This window comes from Helianthus annuus, chromosome 9, assembly GCF_002127325.2.
Source record: "Helianthus annuus cultivar XRQ/B chromosome 9, HanXRQr2.0-SUNRISE, whole genome shotgun sequence".
Taxonomy (NCBI): Eukaryota; Viridiplantae; Streptophyta; class Magnoliopsida; order Asterales; family Asteraceae; genus Helianthus; species Helianthus annuus.
In genome coordinates this window covers 71,593,400-71,603,924 of record NC_035441.2, presented here as the reverse complement: position 1 = coordinate 71,603,924, position 10,525 = coordinate 71,593,400, and positions in this window count along the sequence as shown.

The window sequence follows — 10,525 nt, the reverse complement described above, 5'->3', positions numbered from 1 at the left end:
TTGGTTAAGTATTTACTGTGCAAGGTTTAAAACGGTTATGGCTTGCACCTAGCGAGTGGTTAGACGCGCAAGGTGTTGATGACCGGTGTTTAGAAGAATCAGTATAGAAATGCTAAGAGGACGTGTAAACCAGCTGAGCGGAGTTTGAGTTTGGCTAAGCTCGACCTTGGTTTGTCTAGCTTAACAAAGTTCGAGCTCGGCTTGTTTTGAGCGCCATAACCAAAGCTTGAGTTGGCTTGTGAAACATTTTTCAAGCTCGAGCTTTGTTCGGGTATTTCTTGTTTTTTTTTCTTTTACTTTATTTATACACACTTAATTATCTTTATTTATATTTATAATAATATCTTTTATATATAACTCAATATATACACATTATCAGGTCTTTTATGATATATTTTATCATAGTTATATACACACTTAATTTTATTATGTGATAAATATTTATTATATTATATAAAACTTTTAAATAATATTAGTAGAATATATGAAGGGGGTGTTTCTATTGTGATCAAGTTCAAAGACAATAATTTACTGTAGTATTGTAGTGGTTATGGTAATTATATAATTTTAAATAAAAACAGAAAGTTGTGAAAAATAAAAAAATCAATTGGAACAGTATAAAAGTTGAAAAATGAATAGTTATTGTGGCATGGTAACTGGAAGTGATCAGTCTTTATAAAAAATCAATGTAATGAAAAGAGAAGAAAGTCTAGAATGTTGTAAATCAGTCAACCTCTATAGTTTGGTTGATTACACATATACTCGAACTACAGGTCGAGCGATAATTACAATGTGTCAAGGTCATTTAAAAATTCTCCCTCTAAAAGCTCGACAATTTCTCTCGATGGTGCCTAGACATCATCACTGTAAACTGCGATTATAGTGAACTTTTAGGAGATGGCTTTTGATAAAGATGGATACTATTATCAAACTCGTATTGCTTTTTATCATAATATCTCATGAGTTGTACAACACTCAATCCAACTATTTTATCCATACTATCTTTTTAAGTTTATAAAGATACGCTCATGAGGTTTTGAAATCAATGCTTCAGGCATTTACAATCATTCACTTACTTCTTTCCACTTTGAAAACAATGTATGTGCATACACTCTTTAGGAATTCTGTTACATAAACCTCCTTATTGATTTCTATATCATATGCTAGGATGTCTTGAACACTTGCTTCCTTTGTATAATACATATTGTACCATGCTTGTACACTGTACATTGAGATATCATAATCACCAAGCACGGGTATTCTATGTATGTTTATTGGTGCACAAGAATTACATCCATAAGATGTTTCCACTTAACCTTATAAGCACTTAGATGTTTTAGGATACTCATCAAGAGTTCCAATTATATTCAATGTATTCAAATATGAATCTGTATACAACGGTCATATCGTTCTCGAGAACTTATTTTTACATGATTTTAATAAATTAAATCCTTGAGGGACATTCATGTAAACTTTTAGTATCCAGTGATTCATAACTTTCATAAGACACATATCAATTCTCTCTTTATATTACCAGACTAATTAAATACTGGAAAGCCAATACATCCACCACCGGAGAATGCGTCTCCTCATAATCAGTCATAGGTCTTTGCGAAAATACTTGTGCCACCAATTTTGCCTTATATCACTTTATTTAATTTCACATAATTCACATAAAAGACCCATTTGTATCCAACATATTTTACATTTTCAGTTGTATGGACTGTTGGTCCAGAAACTTTCCATGTTTTTAGAGAATTCAACTCTGCCTTATTTGTGTCTTTCCATTTTGGCCAATCATTTATATGTTTTCATTCATAGGCAGATTTTAAATCTTGATCCTCGTCACTTCATCATTTCAAGCGCTATATTATATACAAAAGTATAACGACGTCGATTTTATTTATGATTCCATACATTTCTTAGACATGATACAACTTATCGAGATCTCTTTATTTTCAGGTACCTGAGGTTCTTCTTGAACCATCATGTCTATTGTCTCTTCAAGAGACCATTTTAATATAACCTCGACTTGACCATCTTAATTAGTTGCTCCAACTTTCGAGGAATTTTATTGTTGGAATCGACTGGTCTACCACACTTCAGACGTGCAATAGACTCATTACAAACATGTGGTGATTGTCCTTCTGGGACACTCATCTTAATTGGAGCATTAGCAGTTGGTATATGTGACATAGTCACCTTTTTAAGGTCAGTGAATGCATCTGGTAATAGATTCGCTAATCTTTGTAAATGAGTTATTCTTTGAACTTCTGGTTCACACTTTTAGTTTTAAGGATCAATGATAATTCATACCAACTCATTTCTTTTCCAACTGCTTTTTATCTCCCCCTGATGTTGGGAATGTTAATCCATTTGGATATCAATTAATTGAGCCATAAATAAATATCTCGTGAAAGACTCTATTTGTTATCATATATTCCCAACCACATTTTAAGGTCCCATCTTTGTACGTAGTGGTGGATCAATTTCAATATATACTGCACAACCAAAATCTTAGAAGGGACATATTTGGTTCCTGACTAAAACCAACTATAATGGGGAGAAACTATTACAACATGTTGGCCTGATGTGAATTAATGTTATTGCATGTAAAATTACATGTACTCATATATAAACATGAACTTGCTCTCATAATTATTTGCTTTGCTGTGAATTGTAGACGTTCAGTGATCGACTTAACAAAAGCACTTATACGAATGTTTTTTTTAAGAGCTTAGGAATTAAATTTACCATTATTACCAAAATAAATACGTAATCTGGAATATTGTGGTTGTTATCTCATTAGCTAAGCCACATATCACACAAACTTCAAGTTGTGAATTTGATAACCATTTAGACGATGCATCGATTTAAAACACTAAATGGTATCATGTTTGGATATGTGTATCCTTCAGTCACTTCCAGAATATTTAGGGATACACAACCTCCTTTATTTGGAAAATATAAATTTCCGTTGAGAGCAAACATTACATACAAATTATCAGCTTGAAGAATCTTCTACTTCTTCATTATGTTTCACATCATCATTGACTCGGTGTGGTCTAACCAGTCATACCAATTAAGTATCTAATCATGATACATAAACTTCTAGTTTACGATCGTATGTGTAGTAGTTGCATTACGCGAGAGAACAACGTGTTATCATTGCAAACTATTTTGTTATATGACTTTTATCTTCTTTTTTTTCACATTTTGTTCTTGTATAATCACTACCATAATTTGCCACTTATAATGGTCAATCTCATTATGACCATTATTACAATTCTGAACTTGGCTATCATATCACTACTGATGACCGATCTCATTATTATTATGATCGTCATTACAAATTTCTCAATTATGTCCATGATCACGATATTTTCAATGATCCTTATATAATCACATTCAATTCAGGGAATGAAGTAGAACCAGAACAAGTCTTATAGCTTTTCATTCTTCACCGGAGGTTTTATGGATCATACATATTATATATGTTTCATATATTATATTCTCGTATAATCATTTCCTTAGTGAGTCACTTCTTGTGGTCGATTTCAATATTAACATGGTTGATCTCACTATCAATATAGGATCATTATAGTTTTCTCATTTACCATGATCACTACCTTTATAACGATCATTGTATAATCACCACATAATTAACATAGTTTATCTCATTATTAACATGAGCATAATAACAAACTTTCATGGTGGCATCATTATAATTTCCTTTGGTCATGATCGTGACCTTTACACTGATCATCATCATATTCACTTTATGCAATGAGATAGAATCCGAAAACATTCATGGATTCTCATTCTTTGTTCAGTCACATGGGTATGAAATCATTTTAAACTCATACTTTGTTAATCGTATCACTACTTCATGAGCATATCTCAGGTGTGATAAATGAACATCTTTTATCCAGATTTCATTAAAGACAATCTTCTTTTCATATATTATAAAATTGAGAAATCGTTACATGACCGAGTCATGTAGTATTATCGGTCTATAAATCTTATGACCTTTTATAAATTAATAATCAGATTCAGGGAGTATGAAACTTCTGATGTCATATTTAAGCATATTTATACCTCAGAAACATAATTGAAGGACAAACAAAATTTGTTTTATCTGATTTCTCTTATAAATAAATTTCTCTTCACATAATATCAATCGAGAAGTAATCGTATGTCCGATTATATAATATTATCGGTCTGACATCTTACGGTCTTTCATAACTTGATAATGAGATACGTGAGTATGACACTTCGTGTCGTATCGAAGAATAGTTGTATTCTTTCATGATAGTAATAATAGATCATAACTTTGGTTTAGTTGTTCTCTCCATATCATCTTTGTAAATAAATGATATCAAACCAAATATAAGAGCATACTATAAAATCAAACTATACAACATATCACCATATAATAGAACTTTACATATAAAATGTCTTACCCATCCACTACAAACAAATATATATTTTATGTATAATATATAAACAATCATTGGTTTATCTTAATACAAATATATCTCACTCAACTTTAAACATAAATAATTTTCTTTATCAAGTTCTCAAACACATGATTATTTATTAGTTTCAAATAAGTCATTTTTTTATAATAATTAATATGTGGATCAAGTTCCACATATAAGACACCATGAGATTATACATAAATTATAGTCATATATGTACTAATCATATTAATGCAAATGTAATCAAATGACATAAATTTTCGACTTTTCATTTAACAAAAAGGATACATGCTTTGCATATTAGCTTATCATGATATAAGCGATCACAAGTATATCTTATCTTGTATAAACATATGTGTTACTTTAACTGAAATATCAGCAAATATGTTAACCACATGAAACGTTGCTACAATTTCCAATCAAGAATGTTCTCATTTTAATGCCACAACAATATAAATATATATATATATATATATATATATATATATACATATATATATATATACATATATATATATATATACATATATATATATACGTATATATATATATATACATATATATATATATATATATATATATCAATAATCAGAATAGCAAATCAAAACAATTAATTTTGTAGTTTATTACTACACTATAAGAGCAGAAGATGGTTATATTATAAACAAAATGCTTTCAAATAGTACATACAAACTTTTAGCCATAAACATTTTACTACTATCATTATTTTATAGATATTTTTCTTAAAACTTTTAGAACATTATACAAACAATATAAGCCATAGTAAAATTTTATACATAACATTTAAGAGAGGCTTTAGTTAATGCGAAGACTCCTAATTTCCTCTATTTTTTTATATTCTATTGTTATTAATAGGGTTTGCTTCATGTACCTAAAAGTTTAATTACCCATATTTCGAAATAGTGTAACCCCCAATTTAAATCTCATTTATAAGATGAGCCAAAACCTTTTTATATAGATTTTTTAGAAACATCTCATAGTTGGTGGTTCACATAATTTGTGGTCAAGCTTCGTAAGAGGCTAACACCGACCCATTGAATGAAATCAAATAAGAACAAATCAATTTGCCAAAAGACTAGTATAACTCAAATCAAATTAACAAGAATGAATTATAAAAAAAAAATCATATGCCATTCGTTTGAATAAATAGAGTTGATCTGTGGGACACCACACCACATGAAGTATACTCAAATTAAAATATGATTTTATGATTTTTTTAACCACTAGAGTAGACAAATCAATAGACTTTAATTTCTAGACAATACATTCTTTCTTTTATTATTTACCTTTTTAAATGCCGTCAGATATATACATATAAAAATGCAATGCAAAATTTAAAATAGTGGAATGCACGTGTTTAATATATCATAATCTAAGAGGATTTTTATAAGGTTACCTTTTTTCTCAAATGAGGATCCTTTTGCAAGGTGTGGATTTCACATCATCCAAAAAAAGTGACCACCGTGTTTACAATCCTTACAGGTGATTCGGGTTTGTGTGATGTTGCTAGCGGCTACAAAAACAAGGCTTTCGGAAAAAAAAACACCGTCGTGCTGATAACGTGTTGTAAATCAACGGTCTATTAGCAACCAGTATATAACTCTAATAAATATGCGAGAACAAGACTATAAAGATTATGTAGATAACAAGAATATGGAGAACAAGAGAACATGAATTCTTATATATTAAGGTATATCATGCAATACAAAGAAACCTATATATATATAGGGTTCTTACATTAATACAAAGAAAATGAAGAGATGGGAGTTAGGATATGGATAGTCACCATAATATAGCTTATTTATAACATAGAATTATATAGGAATATTGGATTTTAATAATCTTAATTATTCGTTGTTGGCTGTCAACAGTCCTAATTTAAAAGATAACCATTGGCAGTCCCAACTATTGACATATTGGCCACCAATGGACCCTGACTAACAGAATCCTAATGCCATTAGTCTACGGTCGCCGGAAAACCGTTTTTTTTCCAGAAAAAGGTTTCTAAAGGTCTGATCTAAGGTTACAAAGAGGTTTTGGACGAAAATGTTGAGTTTTCCAGCCAAAAAGTCGCGTTTTCCGGCGAAAAAGGAGTTTTCCGATGACTTTAATAATTAGGGCTTTTACTAGAAAATGGTTCTCAAAGGTTCATAATAAGGTTACAAAGAGGTTCGGGATGAAAATGTTGAGTTTTCCGGCCAAAAATGAGTTTTCCGGCGACCGTAGACTAACGACGTTAGGGTTCTGTTAGTCAGGGTCCATTAGAGGACAATATGTTAAAGAGAAAATTACGAAAATAGCCAAGACCAGAGTTGAATTACGAAAATAGCCACCTCATGCGTCTTTGGAGTGGCGCATCACGAATTCAAATGCGCGAGATGCGTCTGGAAACAATGGGATGCGTCTTTGGAGCGAAACCCAATAGAAAATGGACACGTGACGGCAGACTCAACCAAGGGGTCAGACAGACTCTTCCAAAGGGTCAGGCAGACTCTTCCAAGGGGTCAGGCCTGACGCCTTGGATCTCACACTCGGAGGAGTCTCCTTGACTCATTGGAGGAGTCTAGCTATGAGCTTTGCAATGAACGCGAGGTCGGTAGCTTCATCGTGCGAGTTACGTATAATAATAGGAGTCGGAGTCGAAAGTATCTTACTTACGTCAATAATCATTCCGTACACTTATTTGTATGCATTTACGTCAATATTTATTCCGTATACTTATTCATATGTATGTATATCAAATACAAATATGCTACTTAGCATAATCAAGCAATTTAATGCATTATATTACGTATAACTCTCGTTTTTTGGGGGGGGGGGGTCATCTTGTCTTTGGCAAGCCTAACTCGTGTAGACTATGCCTTGGTCGGCACTTATCTTAAAGGTATTCCTCACTGATGTCCTTGCCTTGTCTTTTCTTTGAAAAGTGTTCGACTCGTGGATCTTGGCGCTTACGTGAATGCAATGAAAACCTTTTTGTAAAACGTTTTCGTGAGAGAACTCTAGTGATTGTAGTCTAGACTCGAGAAAGAATCATAGTTCACTACAATTGAAGCTCTGATACCAAACTGTCACACCTTGTCGTTTGCGGAAGCGTATGATGTGTGACTAGCTTGTTATCATTGCATTCAATCATAATAAACAACTACATGATTTAAAACGATGTCAATCCATTCGGAAAATTTTGAGTATCACAAACACTTGTTATTTAAGTTTTAAAACACAACCTTCATCTAGGTTACAATTCAACAAAAGTGGATGACATCTAGACTTGTAGTCTACTTCTAGTTACGACACTTGCGCCCAAGATCCATCCTGTCACCTGAAATACATGTAATTTTGGAAAACATCAACATAAAGTTGAGCGAGTTCATGCATTTTGCATACCATGTATGAAAACATGGTATGTATCTTGTTTAAATAAAGTATTCTTGTATAAATCATGTTTTCTTGTGTACACCACGTACTAATTGAATGTTTGTGCAAAGACATTAAGGCATGTGAGGACATATGGAGCATTAGTGTTGGCTCCTTTAAGGCATGTGAGGACTTATGGAGCATTAGTGTTGGCTCCTTTAAGGCATGTGAGAACATATGGAGCATTAGTGTTGGCTCCTTTACTGTGTCGATTACCCTCGACTGTGTCGATTAACCTCGACTATGTCGATTTCCCTCGACTGAGTCGATTAACCTCGACTGTGTCGATTACCCTCGACTGGGACTCCGAAGCACTACTAGGTACTAGTTTTGACCATGAGTGGGGTTCGGCCGTACCCGTTAGATCTAACCCTCGTCCCTAATTAATGAATGTTTTTAATGGCTTGGTACTAGTTTTCACCAAGACTTTATGGCATTTTTAGTATTAAGTCTATGCTCACATGATCTAGTATTTTCTAGGCATTTCTTAAAGCACATCATACTCGGTTCTCGTTCTCACCAAGTGTGCTTCTCGTATTTTTGTATTCTCAATTCGTATTGCACTTGGTACTCGTTCTCACCAAGAGTGCTTCTTGTATTTTTACCACTTGTAAAAATTGTAATATTTGTAACATGTATTTCACCCCCGAGAGTTATAAAACCAAAAACAGTTAGAGAAAATGGGGAGCATGAACTCACAACTTTGCGTTCCTTGCGTCGTAAATTTCACCGGATTTGCTTAGCTAGCGTCGTGACCTAAACGTGTTTTATTAACGTTAGTCACTAGACTTGTGTCGCACAAGTACAAGTCACTATCTTTTGTATACGTATTGTTGTGTTAAAAATAAGTTATATTTTTAACTAAGTGCCTTACTTATATCATTTTCTCAAAAATAAATATAAGTATTTTGTATTTTGCACTTTGCACCCGAATTATGTATTTTGTCTAAATATGTTGTATGTGTATTTGCAAGTCCTAATATACTAGCACGTATTATACATACCACATATGTCTAGCACAAAGTTTAGTAATCAACAAAGATATATATTTTTCCTCAGATAACATACTCGACATTTAGACACGCAAATTACAACTTATGTCATTTCAACTTAAATATCCAAAACTAGGCTGTTTTCGAGCATTTTAATAAAATAGTTATCTTATTTCAAAAATTCCCAACTTTTTACAGAAGGTGCTAAACGATCCAAATATTATTGTGTAAAAATCTCGGGATCCGATTCATTACCAATATTTTATTAAAAATCATTTTCCGGACTGCAATCAGATTCATTATTTTATGACGAAATTCATTGTAAGTCGGATTGACGAAATTCCAGTGGGACAATTATTACGACATCAGTATCCATCTACAGTACCAGTTTCATGATCTAACTCTACACAGAACTCAAGTTATGACAGAGAACAGAACGTATATTTTCAGCAGAAAAATGCAGCTCTAGCTGCTGTTACAGAATGACACTTTAAAAATAGTAAACGAAGTCCAAAAATTATGATTCCAGTGCCATTAGAACCGTATTTCATAATACATAAATCTAGGCTTCAGAAAATACATTTTTCGTTGAGTTATGGTCCTGTTACAGCCTGTTGAAGTTGGCTGAAAATACAACTCAGCATGCTGTTTTCAGCTTTTAGTCTTTCTAACTCATGTTCGATTGATTCCGTTAACATGTTTAGTGATCACAACAACATCAAACATCAATATTAACCAGCAAATCATCAAGTAATCAACAACATGTTCAATACAACATCCTATTACAACATTACATCATGTAAATCTTCATATAAAGCTTTATGTTTGAATCTTTTATGTTCAAGTTTCTAGTTCTTTAGTGTTCATGAGATATCATCTATTAACCACCTTCATATGATGTAAAATGAGTAGATCTAAGAGACTTACCACTAGCTCAAAGCTAGGAGAGTTCAAGAGAAGAAAACAAGTGGTTAATAGCAAACGAAGAAGGTCTTTCGAGTTCCGTTGCTTCCAAACTCCCTAACTTCGCTTCTTGCACCTTGGAGTCACCTTAGAATGCTTGATATGGAGCTTGAAATGGATGTGTGTGTGGGTATGGTTGGGGCCGTAGCCAAGGGAGGAAGAAAGGGAGTTGAAGTTGTTGGATGTTGGTGAAAGATCTTGAAGGTTTAAGTCTAGAGGTTAAGCTTTATAACCTCCCAACATGTGTTTAACCAAAGGATTTGATGTCTCTTTAGTACATGGCAACATTTAATAAGTTAATCTACACAATCCACTAAATAGGCCATGAGGCCGATTTCAAGCTAGGGGGAGGGGGTCTTAATGTAAATATTAACCAAATAGTTAGTTTATCATCCAAAGCTAAGTATTTAGTTAAGTTATTTAGTTGGTAGATATTTTATATATGTGTTATGAAGTTTTTGGACCATAACCAGCTTGGTAATGTTAAAGTAATGCCTCTAATAATATTTTGATGTCCCGGGTTATGTCCGGTTGTTCGGTTAGATACCGGTTCGTTAAAGTGCTAAATTGCACCGTTTTGTGTCTTTCAAGTGTCCTTTTGTAACACTTTCAATCCCCGACACTTAGGGACGTATCTTGGGTGAGAAAACA